At 42.5% G+C, this 17,862-nt stretch overlaps 1 pseudogene; it reads right to left on the bottom strand.

Annotated features, from left to right (window-relative positions):
* Nucleotides 1–17,862, bottom strand: part of LOC102487778 (prefoldin subunit 4-like) — a 54,794-nt pseudogene that overhangs the window by 32,011 nt on the left and 4,921 nt on the right.

The following is a 17,862-nucleotide window of genomic DNA, read 5'->3' as shown; positions in this document are numbered from 1 at the left end:
TTCAGCAGGGTACAGAAATATAAAATTAACATTCAAAAATCGATGGCATTATATTTGCGAATATTGACCAACTAAAGATATCATTGATAAGAAAACATTTTTTATTATAGCAACAAAAAAGATTAGATACTTAAAAGCTACTTTCTGTCTCTTTCTCTAAAGGTTTTCGCTATAGGACTCATGCACTTGCCAGGGAGACAGAGAGAGACAGTGAAAGGGAAACTGAGAAATCATACCTTCCCCCTGAGGAGAGATGGCCACACCACAATCTCTTCTCCTCCATTCTCCTCTCAGGATTCTAGGCACACACACACACACACACACACACACACAGTGTGATGTTCAAGCTGCCATATCAATACTCAAAACTAGACTCCCACATGGCCAGCCATAGTTTGAGCCCTAGACTTTACTGTTTGCTTTCCCTTTCTCTTTCTGGTCAAACTTTAAAAATAATAACAAATAGGGAACCAGCAGTTAGCGTAATGGCTATGTCGCTGGATTCCCACGTAGTCGACCGCGGTTCGTGTCCCGGACCCGGTGGCTTAAAACTCACGCCGGGCGCGTGTGCGTGCGTGCCCAAGATCCCGAGAGGAGAATGGAGGAGAAGGGATTGCGGCGTGACCATCCCCCCTGGGGGGTGATTTCTCGCTTTCTGTCTCTATGTCTCTCTCTGTCTGTCTGGCGAGCGCACGCGCCCTACAGTGAAAATCTCTCAAAAAAAATAAAATAATAACAAATAAAATTAAATAAATAGTGCTTTAAAATAATAAAAGCACTGCTATGAACTGTTGGTTATGTGAGCTATGTGTCATATGACTGACCATGGAGTTCGAGTCCTAGACCTGGTGACTTGAGAGATATGCCAAGCACATGTGTACCCAAAATCCCAAAAGAAGGGAGAGATGGAGAAGAAGAGATTGTGGTGCTATCATCCACCATGGGAGGTGCTATCTTGCTTTCTCTTTTTCTCTCTCTTTTTTTCTCTGATGACCATGCATGCATCTGAAAAATTAAATAAGAAAAGCATAGAATGTCTGGTATTTTCTACTGCAGATAAAAACAAGCTTTTTTTTTTTTTTTTTTGGAGAAGTTTTTGCTATAGGGCACATGTGCACACCAGAAAAACAGAGACATAGAGACAGAAAGTGAGAAATCACCCTCCAGGGGGGATGGTCACGCCACAATCCCTTCTCCTCCATTCTCCTCTTGGGATCTTGGGCATGCACGCACACACGCAGGGCGTGAGTTCAAGCCACCAGGGCCAGGACTCAAACTGTGGTTGACTACATGGGAGTCCAGCGACATAGCCATTATGCCAACTGCTGGTCCCCAAAACAAGTTATTTAAACAAACACAATCTAAATTACTCACACACACAGGGAACCCAAGATAGTTTGAGATTTTGTAAAATATATTTTTTAATATTTATTTATTTATTTATTTTATTCCACTTGTTATTATTATTTTTAGTTTGACCAAAGAGAGAGAGAAAGGAAAAGGGAGAGAGCAAGCCTCCTGATCCGGGACTCGCACTGTGGTCAGGCATGTGGGAATCCAGCACTTTTAGCCACTACGCCACCTGCTGGTCCCAAAATATATATAAATATATTCTAATATATTTTTTAATTTCAAGAAAAGCAGTTTTAACTTTAATAAGTCAAAATCAAAGAATTCCTAAGAGAGCTTTGCTTAAAACTTAGAGACAGGGAACAGGTTAAGATTCTGTTCAAATAGTAGGTACATGAACCTATCGGCAGCTCAAGACAGGACAAAAATCCTTAAATCTAGGAAACAAAGCCTAGAGTAAATCAGTAATGTTTTAGTCAAAAGTCATAAGATTCCATTTTACCAGTTCAGTTTCACGTACTTAATCTATCTTCTATTATGGTTCAGTCTTCCCAATTAAATTCTGAGATATCATATTCAACTCCAGACTTGTCCCTACCATGAAGTTGACCATTTTCTTAGTTGTTTTTGAAATCTTATTTCTATGCGTCTGTATTTAGTTTTCCTAGTATAGCACTCCCTTCAGAACTTCTTTGAGAGCTGATCTGGTGTTGGTAAATTCTTTCAGATTTTGTTTCTCTGAGAATGCCCTTGTCTTTTCTTCCCATATGAAGAATAATCTTGCAGGGTACAGTATTCTTGGCTGAAATTGCTTTTCTCGTAACACTTGGAATATATTTTCCCATTCTTTCCTTGCTCGCATTGTTTCTGATGAGAAGTCTGCTGTTATCCTGATGGGATATCCTTTGTAGGTAACTTGATATTTTTCTCTTGCCAATCTTAGTATCTTATCTTTGTCTGTGGTTTTGGTCAATCAGCCTATAATGTGTCTTGGAGATCTTCTTGAGTTGAGTCTATTTGGGGTCCTTTGTATTTCTTGGGTCTGGATCTTTGAATGCCTCTCTTGGTTTGGAAAGTTTTCTTCCAGGATTTCATGGAATAGATTATCAATGTTCTTATTAGTCTCTTCACCTTCTGGGATACCAATTGTCTGATGTTTGGATGTTTGATGGTATCTAGTATTTCTCATGTATTATTCTCATTTTAGGGGGCAATTTTCTCAGTCTTCGTGGTGGATTTTTCTAGGCCAGTGATTCTATCTTCTACATTTGAGATTTGATTTTCTGTATGATCTATTCTGCTTTTAATACTTTCAAGGGAGGTTTTGACTTCCTGTATTATAACTTTCATCTCTAACATGTCTATCTAATTCTTTTTTATGTTGTATATTTCCCCTTTCAGATTGTGCAAGAATTCCACCTCCTGGAAATCATCAGCTCATTTCTCCTGCGTCTTCTGGAGTTCATTGTCTCTCTTGCATCTCTGTCAGCTTTGTTGCTATGAATATTATAAATTCTTTTTTTTGTGGGGGGGAGGTTTTTTCGTTATAGGGTGCGTGCGCTCGCCAGCCAGACAGAGAGAGACATAGAGACAGAAAGCGAGAAATCACCCCCCAGGGGAGATGGTTATGCTGCAATCCCTTCTCCTCCATTCTCCTCTCGGGATCTTGGGCACGCACACACATGCGCCCGGCGTGAGTTTTAAGCCACCAGGTCCGGGACGTGAACCACAGTCGACTACGTGGGAGTCCAGCAACATAGCCATTACGCTAACTGCTGGTTCCCAATATTCTAAATTCTTTATCTGACATTTTTGTGAGTCATATTGTACTGTTTGTGGATGAAGAGGAGTTATTCTTTTCCCTTGGAGGAGAGGTATTTTCTGACTTTCTCATATTTCTTGTACCCCTGTGGTGATTTCTCATCATCTGCTGGCTTGTATGTTTTTGCGTGATTCTTACATTTCAGTCTGAGCTTTCAGAAGTGTGTTGGAGGAGGTGATCTGCAATTTCTCTTCTGTTCCATTTTTTCTTTCTGCTTCAGATTCAGTAGGAATTGAGGGATATTCTGACTCATATTCAGATGTTTGGATACTGTTCACTTTGACCTGTCTAGACACTCAGCATGTGGAGGCCACAAGAAATGAATCTGGAGGGAGAAGTCTGAGAAGAAGATTTTCATTTTTAGTCCCTGAAAGCAATATTTCACAGTTCAAGTTCGGTAGCCATCTCAGGATGGGCCTGGGTTTGTGTCTTTCCCACTAGAAACGAATCTGGAGAGAGAAAGCAAGAAATCACTCCCCAGGGAAATGGCCACACCACAATGCCCTCTTCTCCATTCTCCTCTTGGGATTTTGGGCACACATGCACACGCACCAAGCAGAATTTCAAGCTGCAGGGTCTGGGACTCAAACCGCAGTCAGTCGTGTGGGAGTCCAGCAACATAAACATTACACCATCTGCTGGTCCCTGTAAAATCATTTTAAAAAGTACTTTTCTGACTACAAGTGCCTACTTTTTAATTTCAGGTGTGTGTTCATAGGATGATGTCAAGTTCTTGATACTCTGTCCACCTGTATTGCAAGAATTAGAAAACCACAATTCTGTGGTCCCAACTCTTTTAGCACTTGGTGTTTCAGTTTTCTGACCAGCAGGGTTTACTACCTGGTCAACAGAAAAGGTACAATAAAATGATCTCAGTGAATTGTTGGGAGAGGTGCTACCTTAGGTCAGTTCCCCTGGAAAACGAAGTGTGAAAGGAGGTTCACATGTGGGAAGTTAACGGTGCTGGAACACCCCTGTAAGGGGAACACCCCTGTAAGGGAGGAAGAGGAAACCGCTGCACAGAGGACAGCTAAGCACGTAAACATTCCCGGAGCTGGATGCCCTGTCAGACATGTCCAGTGTCGGCCAGGCAGTAACACGGTGGTAATGCAACTGACCCCCTGTGGGAAAGGCCCTGGGAACCTCCTCAAGCATGCAGCGTGTGTGTGCTTGTGCCTGTGAGCTGAGCCAGGTGAGACTGCTGAGGGTGCTGTCCCTTCCTTTTTCTCTGTCTGCCTCTCTCTCATAGAAGAGCATAAAGTTAAAAAAAAAAAAAAAAAAAAAAAAAAAACCCTTAAAAAAGAAGTTGGGCCAGCCAGGTGTCATGTAGGTTCAAGCGATGATCCTGCGTGGCTGGCTGGCTGTGTGGTTTGAGTCCTGGACCTCGTTGTTTGAAAATCCCTCCAGGCACATGCATGTGTACCCAGAATCCCAAGAAGAGAATGGAGAAGAAGGGATTGTGGTGTAGACATTCCCTCTGGGGGTGATTTTTCACTCTTCCTCACTCTCTGGCAAGTACACATGTCATGCTAGGTGCTTGTGCATGTATGCCCAAAATCTTGAGGGGAGAGTAGAGAAGGGATTACGGTAGGGCCACTGCCCCCCTAAAGGGTGATTTCTCACTTTCTCTCTCTCTCTTTGGTGAGCACACACACCCTATAGGGAAAACTAAATAATAACGGGCCAGCAGGTGGTGTAGTGATTAAGGGCACTGGACTCCCAACATGGTCAACCGTAGTTTGAGTCCTGGACCTGGCAACTTGCTTTCTCACTTTCCCTCTCTCTCTCTCATTCACTCTGTCCCTCTCTGGTCAAATTAAAATTAATTAATTAATTAATTAACTAAATTAAATAATTCTTTTAAAAATTTATATACTTCAAAAATCCTAAATAGTAATAACAATAAACCAATTACATCTCTCTTCTGACTAAGGGAAGTCAAGATGGTACCCATCACAGCATTGAACAAAAACCCTCCCTTAGAACAGGGACTTGGGTTTGTGTTCTCAGCGCTCAGAGCGGTTTCTAGCACACAACAGTAGATAGCTGTAAATATTTATTGAATGAATAAATGCATGGGCCATGAATTAGCCACGTGAGGACCCATACAGGTTGCATCTCTCGTAGGGCTTAGATCATAGGAATGGATGTGAAAGCTTGAAGTAGGGATGAAAAAGGATGTGGCAGGGACAAGACTGAAATTTGAATCAGCAAGATTTTCTTTTCTTTCTTTCTTTATTTGGAAAGAGAGATTTTTGCTATGGGTGCTAGAGGGTGCATATACTCGCTGGAGAGACAGAAACAGAAAGCAAGAAATCACCCCCCTAGGGAGGATGGCCACTCTGCTGTCCCTTCTCTTCCATTCTCCTCTCAGGATTTTGGGCACTCATGCACATACACCCCTGTGAGTTTCAGGCCACCAGGTCTGAGACTCAAACTGTAATCAACTACGTGGGAGTCCAGTGCCTTAACCACTATACTACCTGCTGGCCCCAGGTTTCCTTTTTTTAAACGTAAAAAGTCCTGCCTCCGAGAGGAAGTCCTTAAATCTTTCTGAAAGATACATAATCACCAAACAAAAGAAATCATTTCATTCTGATACCTGAGTCAGCTCAGTTAATTTAATCCTAAGGATAGAGCTTGCTTTCATTTTTATAAGGCCCTGACTTTCACAATCAATATGGTTTCTTAACGTGGAGGGCAAGTCTCCCCTGCCTGGGCAAGAAATCTTCCTGCTGCCATTTCCCTTCTGGAGGGTCACCATCAAGTCTTTTCTAGCCATTCCTCCCACTCAGATACAACTTCCAGTTTTACACCTATATATGCCCCTGTAATACTGAAGAATGCCCAGTTCTGCCAAATATCTTTTTTTGGGGGGGGAGAGGGTTTTTTGTTTGTTTGTTTGTTTTGTTTTGTTTTGTTTTGTTTTTGTTTTTGTTTTTCGCTATAGGGCACGTGCTCGCGCCAGACAGAGAGAGACAGAGGGACAGAAAGCGAGAACTCACCCCCCAGGGGGGATAGTCACGCTGTAATCGCTTCTCCTCCATCCTCCTCTCTGGATCTTGGGCATGCACGCACACGCACCCGGCATGAGTTTTAAGCCCACCAGGTCTGGGACGCGAGCCGTGGTCTACTACGTGGGAGTCCAGCGACATAGCCATTATGCTAACTGCTGGTTCCCCCAAATATCTTTTTTAAAAGAATTATTTAATTTTTATTTGTTATTATTATTTATTGTTTTAATTTTTTTGAGAGGTTTTTGCTATAGGGTGTGTGTGCTTGCCAGACAGACAGAGAGAGACAGAAAGCGAGAAATCATCCCCCAGGGGGGATGGCCACGCCGCAATCCCTTCTCCTCCATTCTCCTCTCGGGATCTTGGGCACACATGCACATGCGCCCGGCGTGAGTTTTAAGCCACCGGTTCTGGGACTCAACCCTCGGTCGGCTACGTGGGAGTCCAGCGACATAGCCATTATGTTAACTGCTGGTCCCTATTGTTTTAATTTTACCAGAGAGAGTCACAGAGAGTGAGAGAAAAGGAAAGCGAGAAAGCAAGCAGTCATGTCTGGGACTTAGGAGTCTAGCACACTAACCACCACGCCAACTGCCAAGTATCATGTGAGAAAACACCATGGGGCTGGAATGGTGGTGCAGTGGGAAAACGCCACACTGCAAGGCTGATCCCCATGGGAAGGTTCCAGGAGTGAATCTGGAGACCTCGCTGAGTATGTTGGGCATGTGCCTGCCCAACATCAAGGCAGGCTGACGCTGAGCTGAGGGGGGATTGAGGCAGCAAGTTTCTGGGAAGGGCTGTCTCTCTGTCTCTGCTTCTTCTGCTGCTTCTTTTTTTTTTTTTAAGAATTATTTATTTAATTAAATTAATTAATTTATTTTATCTGTAATTTGGTTTTTAATTATCTTAGGTCTTATGATGGCATAATTTACAAATCTATGCTGATGGCACATCTCCTCTACTTTAATCCTTCTAATAAATTGGCAAAAGCACCGTTACCAATCACATATATACCGTAGTTCTTCAGTTTCTATGTGGTTTTTGTTTTTTTTTTTTTTTGTTTTTTTTTTTTTTTTTTTCTTTTTTTTTTTCCTGCCGGCTGCCGGGCTGCGCCTCTGGGCCGCGCCCTCTGCCACCCCTGGTGCCCCTGTTCCCAGAACCAAGGGCCAGGACGAAGGAGGAGGCGGTGGATGGAAGGGTCAGGGGAGGTGAATCGCGCTCGGGAACTCGTGGGGCCGGGGCTGCCCGCCTACCTGGCCATCCAGGTCCTCCCAGGCTCCCTAAGGACCCAACCAGAGGGCCCTTCTGGGACTTGGAGGCGACGCCCCTAATGGAGGGCGTGACCAAGTTTCTATGTGGTTTTGAACAGTTGCCTAACAATCCTGAAATATAACTTAGCCTGATTTAGATAATAGAATTCAAAGGTAAAATTTTACATGCTACTGAATCTTGTCACACTGACTTTCGAAAGCATCCGACCTTACAAATCACTTATAAAATATGTAAAGTGTTACATATTCTTTATTTGATAGTATACATAAACCACACTAAAACGTCTTTCATTAAGTAAAAGGCAGTGTTTTGGATACAGGGAATTCTAATTAAATTGGTAGAGTTATGACCAAATATATAAAGTAGACATCACTACCTTATCTTCAGCCTTTGCCTTAACAGGTTAATAAACACAAATTAAAACACAGGTGAGTCTGCTTAGTTTTGAGACGTAAAGGGATTTCTCCAGCATTTACGTATTCATATAACCAGTTACGTATAAACCAAAATAAAACCAATCTCCAGTAGGCTTTGAGATGGCATTCATCATCCTTGTAGAAAGATGAGCACCACTAATGAATTGCCAATGATATCTTTGGAAAGGGCAAATAGTGATAGCACTTACTGAACTGAAATTTCTATCAAAATTAAAAAATATATATTAATTTAACCAGAAGCCAGTCTCACTTAAATCAGGATTGCTCAACAAAAATGTCCTGTCAGCCATTCATGATCTGAGTTCTGGTGTAAGACATCAATTAAAATATGGTACACTTAAAAAAGGTGAGACATTTCTATTTTGTCATAAATAAGGCAGTGGCCACCTATTTCTCATTAGTAGCTTTTTAAAGATAAGCTATCAACTCTACTCTTTTGGACTTCTTTTTAATGCCAATGAAGATCGTTTTTTTGTCCCAGGGATGTCCTTCTTGGGATTCTCCAAATATTTCATCAGCGTATCCTCTCCCCAGGTAATGCCTTTGTTCTTGTTGGCATCTCTGTAAGAGAACCCAGGGGCCTGACCTGCCTTCTACCCAAATAGACCATGGAGATTTGGGCCAGTCTTGTGCTTGCCTCCTTTTTCTATGGTGTGGCATTGGGCACACTTCTGAACAAAAATCTTCTTGCCTTTCTCAACATCACCCATTTTTAATTCTCTCTTTTGTCGCTTGGGAATATAGAATAACAGCTCAGAAGCCAGACGACCTGCTCTCTAAGTCCAAGGACACGCCGGTCTGCACCTATGTACCAGTGTTAGTGCAACCGAACTCCTATTTATTTATTTTTAAGAGAAAGATTCTTGCTATAGGACATGAACTTGCCAAAGAGACAGAAAGCAAGAAATCACCCCTACCCCACAGGGGGAATGGCCACGCCACAATCCCTTCTCCATTCTTCTCTCAGGATTTTGGGCATGCATGCACACCTGGTGTGAGTTTTAAACCACCAGATTTGGGACTTGAACCGCAATCAACTACAGTGGGGAGTCTAGAGATGTAATCATTATGTCATCTGCTGGTCCCCCTATTATTATTATTTTTAAATTTGCTATAGGGCACATGCTCTCAGAGAGAGAGGAAAAGAGAGAGAAAGAGAGAAATTGAGAAAGGAAGCTACTGGATCTGAGACTCAAACTGTGGTCAGCCATGCAGGAGTCCAGCACATTAACCACCATACCACCTGCTGGCCCCTATCTCTGCTTCTCTTGTCCATGGAAGAAAGAAATACATGAGAAAGAAGAAAGGAAGAAGAAATAAAGAAAGGGGTAAGGGACAGAAAGAAAGAGCGAGTTATGGAAGTGATCCTTATTTGTTGATTTTTCCATAACCTGAATCCACTTTGATACACTTTTCTTTTAAAGATTTATTTTATTAGGGCCAGCAGGTGGCATGATGAAATTATTTTATTTAACTTTATTTCTTTATTTATTTTAACTTGACCAGAGAGGAACAGAGAGAGAGAGAGAGATTGACATAAAGAGGGGAAAGTGAGATAGCAAACCACCAGGTCAGGGACTCAAACCATAGCTGGCCATCTGGGAGCCCAGCGTCCTTAATCACCACGCCACCTGCCAGCCCCTACTTGGACACACTTTTGTGAAGCCTTCCTGTTTCCCCCCAGGCAGTCTCAGGTGCTCTAATTTCCAGGCTTGTGTTGTACAATGAGCATGCGCCCATCATGACAGTTACATATTATAACATACTTGCGTATGTGCCTCCCTTCCTACACACTCAGTGCTCCTGGAAGGAAGAGTGCATCTCCATATCCGAAAGTATTTAACCTGACACAACTGGAACTTGGTAATCCATTAAAGTAGAGGTTGGTCCGGTTTACTGACTCTAGGAAGGATTTATGAACCTCGATACACCTGTCAGTACTTTAAGGGAAAACTGGATATGTTCAAGCTATCCTTCAGGGGACATATACTAACCAACACTTATTTTAATGAGAGAAAAAAAATTTTTTTTGGAGAGATTTTCGCTATAGGGCGCATGCGCTCGCCAGCCAGACAGAGACGTAGAAACAGAAAGCGAGAAATCACCCCCCAGGGGGGATGGTCACGCTGCAATCCCTTCTCCTCCATTCTCCTCTCAGGATCTTGGGCACGTACACACACGCACCCGGCGTGAGTTTTAAGCCACCGGGTCCGGGACGTGAACCGCGGTCGACTACATGGGAGTCCAGCGACATAGCCATTACACTAACTGCTGGTTCCCGAGAAAATGTTTTTTTCATTTGTAATAATTTAACTCTTCTCTTCCAGATCATCTTCCCTTATTCTGCCAGGATAACCCTTATTTCATTACTGTAGGTTAGACCATGTGCCATTGTTGATAATCACCTATTCACTATTTGCAATATCATAGGGTTCAATCTAACAGAATGAAGGAAGAGAGGTATGAACCTTGCAATGCCTCTAAGCCCTCCAGAGGTATCATCTAATCTTCTGGAAGCCTTTGAAACCTTCCGACATGCAGAACTTTTCCCCTTAGACCTTAAAAATTGGGGGACTAGTTCCATAGAGTCATATTTAAGGAAGCCAGATCTCAAATGGTTGACTGGGGTAAGAATCCTGGTCCCGGTGGCTCAAAAAACACCCTAGGAATGTGTGCATGTGAGCCTCCAATCCTGACAGAATGACGGAGTGGAGGAGAAGGAACTGCAGTATGACCACGTCCCATTGGGGTCTGCTTTCTCCCTCACCCTCTCTCTCTCTGTCTCGCAGAGACAAACACATGCACTCTCTGCCAAAACTAAACAATAATGATAACAATAATTTTTATATGACTTGGGTTACTTAGGCATTCTTGCACCAACAATATCACTTGAGTTTCCTGGTCCATGTAAAATATCGTCAGATTACCATGATTACAAGTGAAAAGGTAAAGAGAAAATATTCCCAAACAAACTAAAATGTAGATGATCCCTTTGCGGATTTGTTTAGTGGATGCAGAACTGGTTGATGCCAGAGGGTGGCTACTGTTCCAATCTGGTAGAGAGGGTGGGAAAACGCTAGTGAATATCATGACAGTGTGAAAAAGCAAAGAATAGAAAAATGTATATGTGTATATGGATGGGTGTGTGTATATGTCAATTTTTCTATTTTATTACTTTTGGTAATTATAATTTGTTTTATAATAAATTTTGCTGGCAAATAAAGATGAAGGCAGGATGAGAAGAGAAAGGAAAAAGACTAAGAAGCAAAAATCTCCCTATTTATTTATGAGCTTTTTTATGTTCTGTTTAATCTATAGTTTGATCCTCGCCATTTTAAGTGATCGGCATAGAAGAGGTTATGTTGAAATATTTACAGTTTTATAAGTCTTCACCAGATTAGTTACTAACTTTGTGTAAAACAAAAAGTTTCAGACAAGTATTAAGTAATAAAATATATCTCAGGTTTGGTACTTGAAAAATTTTTCCTGTTGGGTCAGCAGGTGGCATGGTGGTTAAGGTGCTGGAATCCCCACATGGTCAGCCATAGTTTGAGTCCCAGACCTGGCGACTTGCTTTCTCACTCTCCCTCTCTCTCTCTCTCTCTGTTTTTCTCTGGCAAAACTTATGTGAAAAATAATATTAACAATAATAATAATAAATAATTAATAAATAAATAATTCTTTAAAAAATTTCCTGTTAAAAAATTAACTATTTTTTTTCTTTTTTTTTTTCTTCAGATTTTTGCCATAGGGTATATGTGCTCCCTAGAGAGAAGAAAGACAGAGAGAGGGAAAGTGAGAAATCACTACCCAGGGGGTATGACCATGCCACAATCCCTTCTCTTCCACTCTTCTCTAGGAATTTTGGGCACATGCACTCTGGGTGTTTAAGTCACTGGGTCAGGACTCAAACCACAGTTAGTCATGTGGGAATCCAGCCATCTTAACCACCATGCCACCTGCTGGACCCATCACTATTTGTCTTTTGTTTCCCTTTTCTTTCTTAATTGCCAGAGGGTACATGCAATCACTAGGGACAGAGAGAGGGGGAAAGTGACCCCAATGGGGCTTGGTCACACCACAGTACCTTCTACTCCATTTCTCCATCCTCTTGGGACTTTGGGCGTGCATGCACACACACTGGGTGTGTTGTCAAGCCCCTGGGCCAGGATTCAAATCCTGGTTGCCCATGCGGGATCTGGCTCTCTTAACCCCGAGATGATGGACTGGTCCTCCATTTGTCTTTAATGGAGCAGAGCAGCTGCTAGGACCCCTTGAGAGAAAACTGTCTGCAATTTTACAGATTTCGTTGAAGTGACCAAGTTCATAATGACAAAGTCAAGCGTGGTAATATGTCCCTGGCTCACTATGAACCTCAAACATATTGGAGGCTCGTATACAGTTGTGATTTCTGTCACCAGAAATTGCATCCTATAGACAGCAGCAGACAAGGCAAGGGGGCAGGAGAAAGGGGCTCAAAGCAGGGGGATTCAACACTGTTGAGGAGAGAGCTTGAGACATCCAGGATCCTGCCGGGGTGGAAGAGGTACTGAGGTGCTGGCCTACAAGGATTTAGCAAGGGAGGGCTCAAAAGAGACTACGGTCATTATAACTGAAATCTTTATTTTTTTCAGTTTGCCGTTGTTGTTGTTGTTGTTTGCCATAGGATGTGTGTATTCGCCAGAGACGGAGAGAGGGAAAGTGAGAAGTTTCCCCTCAAGGGAGATGGCCACAACGAAATCATTTCTCCTCCATTCTCATAACTGACATTCTTTAGGCCAGGGGTTGGGGACAGCAGAAAGAGCTAGTGAAGCTTCATCTGTGTTTACAGCCCCTCCCCATCACTCATTACCACCTGAGCTCTGCCTCTGGTCAGATCAGCAGTGACATTAGATTGTCGTGGGAGCACAGACCCAGTTGTGAACTGCGCATGTGAGAAATCTAGGCTGTGCCCTCCTTATGAGAATCGAATGCCTGCTGATGGGAGGTGGAGCTGAGGCAGTGATGCTAGTGCTGGGGAGCAGCCGCAAACACTGCGTAATGGTGGGCTGCACAGTATTATTATATATTAGAATATAATAATAATAATAGAAATAGAGAGTACAATCAATGTAATGTGCTTAAATCATTCTATAACTATACCCCCTTCTTTTCTGTGGAAAAAGTGCCTTCCATGAAACTGGTCTCTGGTACCGAGGACGGCTGCTTTGGGCTGTATCCGTACTCCAGGACAGAGGAGAATGAAGACCTGTGGGTTATGTGTGTAAATCTATTAGAAAAGTCAGAAACCTCCTGTTTGCTTTTATCCCATTTTGTGGTTTTTCTGAGCTATTTCAAACATTTTCAAAAATAAATCAAGACTATAAAGGTTTTATTAAAGAATCTACAATGAAGATGTGATTATCATCTTCAAAATTGTGGTACACTGCCAAATAAAGGAAGATTTAGGAAAACGGAAGCATAGCACACTCTCCTGGCTCAAAATATGCATAGGCTCCTTTCTTTTTTCTTCAGTATAACCTGCGAGATTTCTCTCCTCTTCCCCTCTCCTCCCTCTCCCTTTTTCCTTCTCTTCCCTCTTAGTTTCTTTACATTTCTATTTATTTATTTGTTTATTTATTCATTCATTCATTTTATCAAAGAGACACACTGAGTGAGATAGGCATCGCCAACAGGGATGCCTCACAGGCACATGTGCATGTACCCAGCATATACACAGAGAGGTCCCAGGACTTGAACCCAGGACCTCCCCCATGTGAGTCTAGTTGTGATACCACTGCACCACCACCTGGCCTCCTCTTAGTTTTAAAGTTTGGTTTATGATTACAAAAATATATATATATATTCCCAATAAAATTAATTCAGTGGTTAAATAAATATAAAAAAGACTCAAAACTAGTGGCCAGCAGGTGGCATAGTAATTAAGGTGTTGGACTCCCATATGGCCCACTGCAGGTCAAGTCCTGGACCTGGCGGCCCGAAAAAGACACCGCGCACATGTGTTTTTTGGGGAATGCATGCATGCCCCAAATATCAGAAGACTGTTGGACAAGGGATTGTGGATGGCCATCTCCCTGGGGGTAATTTCTCACTTTACCTGTCTCTGTCTCTCTGCTGAGCACCCTATGGCAAAAACCTTTAAAAAAAAAAAAAAAGACTCAAAATTGATCGCTCATTCTACCATCTGGAGACAATAACTATTACAATCGGGGCTGGCAAGTGGTGTGGTGGTTAAGGACGTTGTACTCCCATCTGGCCGACCACAGTTCGAGTCCCTCACCTAGCGGCTTGCTTTCTCACTTTCTCTTTCTCTCTCTCCCCCTCTCTCATTCTGTCCTCTGGTCAAATTTAAATAAATAAATAAATACATAAATAAATAAATAAAGTTAAATAAAGTAATTCTTTAAAAAGAAAAAAAAAACTATTACAATCCAGTATAAATCCTTCTAGACCATTTATGCAAATATTCACAAAATTGAACAAATGTTTGAAGCTCTTAGCCCAGACTCAAAAAAGGTCAACTATTTAGCACTGTTTTTCTATCAATCTTTTTAGTTTAACAAGATATTCTAAATAGGTTTTCTTTCAAAATGTATATGCTCACTTAAGTGGATACGATTTACAAAATACTGTCCTTACCAGTGGTTAATGGACACCATTTCCTACTTTCCTCTATTATAAATGTTATAGCAAACATCCCTATTCTTACACATGTGCACATATGCCCACTTTCTTTCTCTAAAAGAATGATAGACTTGTGTATAAATTCCTATTTCAGTTGTTTTATGTCTGACCGACTGCTGAAACCTTCTGTGCTTTAGTTTCTCCCACGGTAGAAGCTGATAATAACATCTGCTTACAAAGTGGCTTGGTAAGAATTAAATACTTCTGTCTGGAAGGCATCTACTACAGTGCCCGGCTCAGGAGGAATTCGATAAATGTCTTTTTGTTTTTAAGAATAATTTACTAAATAGGGACCAGTCTATGTCGTAATGGTTATGTCACTGGACTCCCATGTCAAGTCAACTGCAGTTTGAGTCTTGACCTGGTGGCTTAAAAACTCACGCAGGGTGTGTGTGTGTGTGTGTGTGTGTGTGTGCGTGGCCAAGATCCTGAGAGGAGAATGGAGGAGAAGGGATTACAGCATGGCCATCCCCCCTGGGGGGTGATTTCTCACTTTCTGTCTCTGTCTCCCTCTGTCTCTCCAGTGAGCATATGCTCACTATAGCCAAAAAAAAAGATGAATTTACTGAATAATTAGAGCAAACCATTGGATAGCCATGAGTGTAATATACATATGCTGCTGCCTAAGTCTCATGCCTTCTACGATAATGAAGTTAAAGTAAGTGACGGGACTCAGCTGTAGGGGAACAGTGGAAGGACACTGCTACACTAGGCTGGAGCCACGTGGGAGGCAGGGATCCAGTTCCCAGCCTGATCTGAACAGGCCGACGGCAGTGGTGCATGCGTGTGGTCCTGGCCAACTGAGAGCTGAGGCAGAGGGAATCACACGTGGCGAGATCCTGTCCAAAATACCCTTCTCTCTCTCTCTCTCTCTCTCTCTCTCTGCCTCTCACCTGCACTCTCTTCTTTCTGCCCTCACTCTCTCATAAAAGAAAGGAAGAAAAAAAGAAAGAAAAAAATAATCATAAACTTAAATGTAAAACTATAAAACTTTTAGCTGAAGACATAGGAAAAAACATTCAAAAACTAGCATTATTTGAAGCCTTCTTATACTTGACACAAAAAGCATGATTCATAACAGGAAACCTTGATCAATGAACTTCGTCAAAATTAAAAATAGTTTCTCTGCAAAAGACTGTTAAGAGGATGAAAGGACAAGCTACTAACTGGGAAGAAATATTTACAAACTACATAGGTGACAAACGACAAGCATCTAGAACACGTATGTAAAAGACTCTGGATACAGTAAAAGAAAGCAGCCAATCCAATTACAGTAGATAATGGCCACAGACATCAGGAAGTTTTTATTGAAGAGATACGCAGATAACCAAGAAACACATGGGAAGGTGTCCACATTGTTAGTCATTAGGAAAGCGTACACCTCTCAGAATGGCCAAAATAAAAAATAAGATGCCACCAAATGCGGGTGAGGATATGGAGAAAGTGGGACATTCATGCATTGCAGGTAGAAATGTGAAATAGCGCAGGTGCTCTGCAAACGGTTTAGCAGTTTCTTTAAAAAAAAAAACAAAAAACCGTGGGGCTCTGGATTTCCATATGGCTGACCACAATTCCAGTCCTGGATCTGGCGACTGGCTTTCCCACTTTCCCTTTTGCTCTCTCTGGTCAAATTTAAATAATAATAATAATAAATTAAATGAAATTAAATAACGTTTAAAAAGCACTTAATGAAACGTACAACTGTGAATTCTCCCTTAATACTTACCTAGAGCTTGATTAATGGGACCAGCAGATGGCGTACTGATTACATTGCTGAACTCCCATGTAGTCAGGCAAATGCAGTTTGAGTCCCAGACCCAATGGCCATGCCTGTGCGTGCGTGCCCAAGATCCCGAGAAGAGAATGGAGGAGAAGTGATTGCAGCATGGCCATCCTTCCTGGGGGATGATTTCTTATTTCTGTGTCTCTGACTCTACAGCGAGTGCAGGCGCCCTATAGTAAAAATTTCTCTTAAAAATATAAAGCTCGATTGATGGACCAGCAGATGGCATTGCAGTTACATCACTGGACTCCCACAAGGCCAGTCGCATGGACTGGGTGGCTTGAAACTCACACTGGGCACATGTGTGTGTGCGTGCCCAAGATCCCTCGAGGAGAATGGAGGAGAAGCAATTGCAATGTGGCCATTCTCCTGGGAGTGATTTCTCTCTCACTTTCCTTCTCACTGACTCTGACTCTCTCTCCCCAGTGAGCATCTGAGCCCTAAGACAAAAACTTCTAAAAAAAAAAAAAAAATTCACAATTGAGATAAAAATATTTTTGGAGAATTGCCAATTGGGCAAGCAGCCTACCATTTTTCTCGGTATCATTGAATTCATCCCTATGTAAAGACATTCTGTAAGAAAAAGTTACTACTTAGACTGCAATACCTGACCTACCTACCCACATCCCATTTGTTTAATCTACTTACCAAGCACACACTGGGTGCCAGGGAGGTAGCGGTGAACGAACTCTGAAGTGTTCTCACGAAAGCTTGCATTCAGGCAGCTGCTATCCTGGGCTAGGTGTACTGATCAGTTGTTACTTTATAACAAACCACTTCCAGTTGCAGCATTTAACAACAAATCAGTATCAGAGTTCTCAAAAGACAAGACCATTTCAGGGCAGCAGGGGCAATGCTGGACACTTGGCTCAGTGCCATGCATGGCTCATTCTCCAGCAGCTTAGCCAGGCAGGCACAGTCTCACTGCCATAGCCACGTGGGAGAACGCAAGCCCCAAATTGTGCACATGCTTTTCCAGGCAGTTTAAATGACAAGCTTGAGGGGCCAGTAAGTGGCATGGTTGTTAAGGTGCTAGCCTTCCACATGGTTGACCATGATTGAACTCCTGGACATGGCAGCTTGAAAATCATGCAAGGCGTATGTGCACACGCGCCCAAAATTCCAAGAGGAGAATGGAGGAGAAGGGATTGCTACAGCCATTCCCCCTTGGAGGGGGGGGTGAATTTTCACTTTCCCTCTCTCTGTTTCTCTCTCTCTGTCTCTGGTGAGTGCACATGCCCTATGGGGACAAAATATATATATATATAAAACCTTTAAAATAAATTTAAAAAGACAAGATTCAGAGATGAGTTAAAGAATGGCACTAAGGAGACCAGCAGTTGGCGTAGTAGCTATGTCGCTGGACTCCCACGTAGTCGACCGCGGTTCAAGTCCAGGACCCAGTGGCTTAAACTCACACCGAGCAGGTGTGTGTGCGTGCCCAAGATCCCGAGAGGAGAATGGAGGAGAAGGGATTGTGGCGTGGCCATCCCCCCTGGG

The sequence above is a fragment of the Tupaia chinensis genome, unplaced genomic scaffold (assembly GCF_000334495.1).
Source record: "Tupaia chinensis unplaced genomic scaffold, TupChi_1.0 Scaffold000147_1, whole genome shotgun sequence".
Classification (NCBI taxonomy): Eukaryota; Metazoa; Chordata; class Mammalia; order Scandentia; family Tupaiidae; genus Tupaia; species Tupaia belangeri.
Note: the sequence above shows the minus strand (reverse complement) of the source record. Positions and strands in the feature narration are given on the sequence as shown.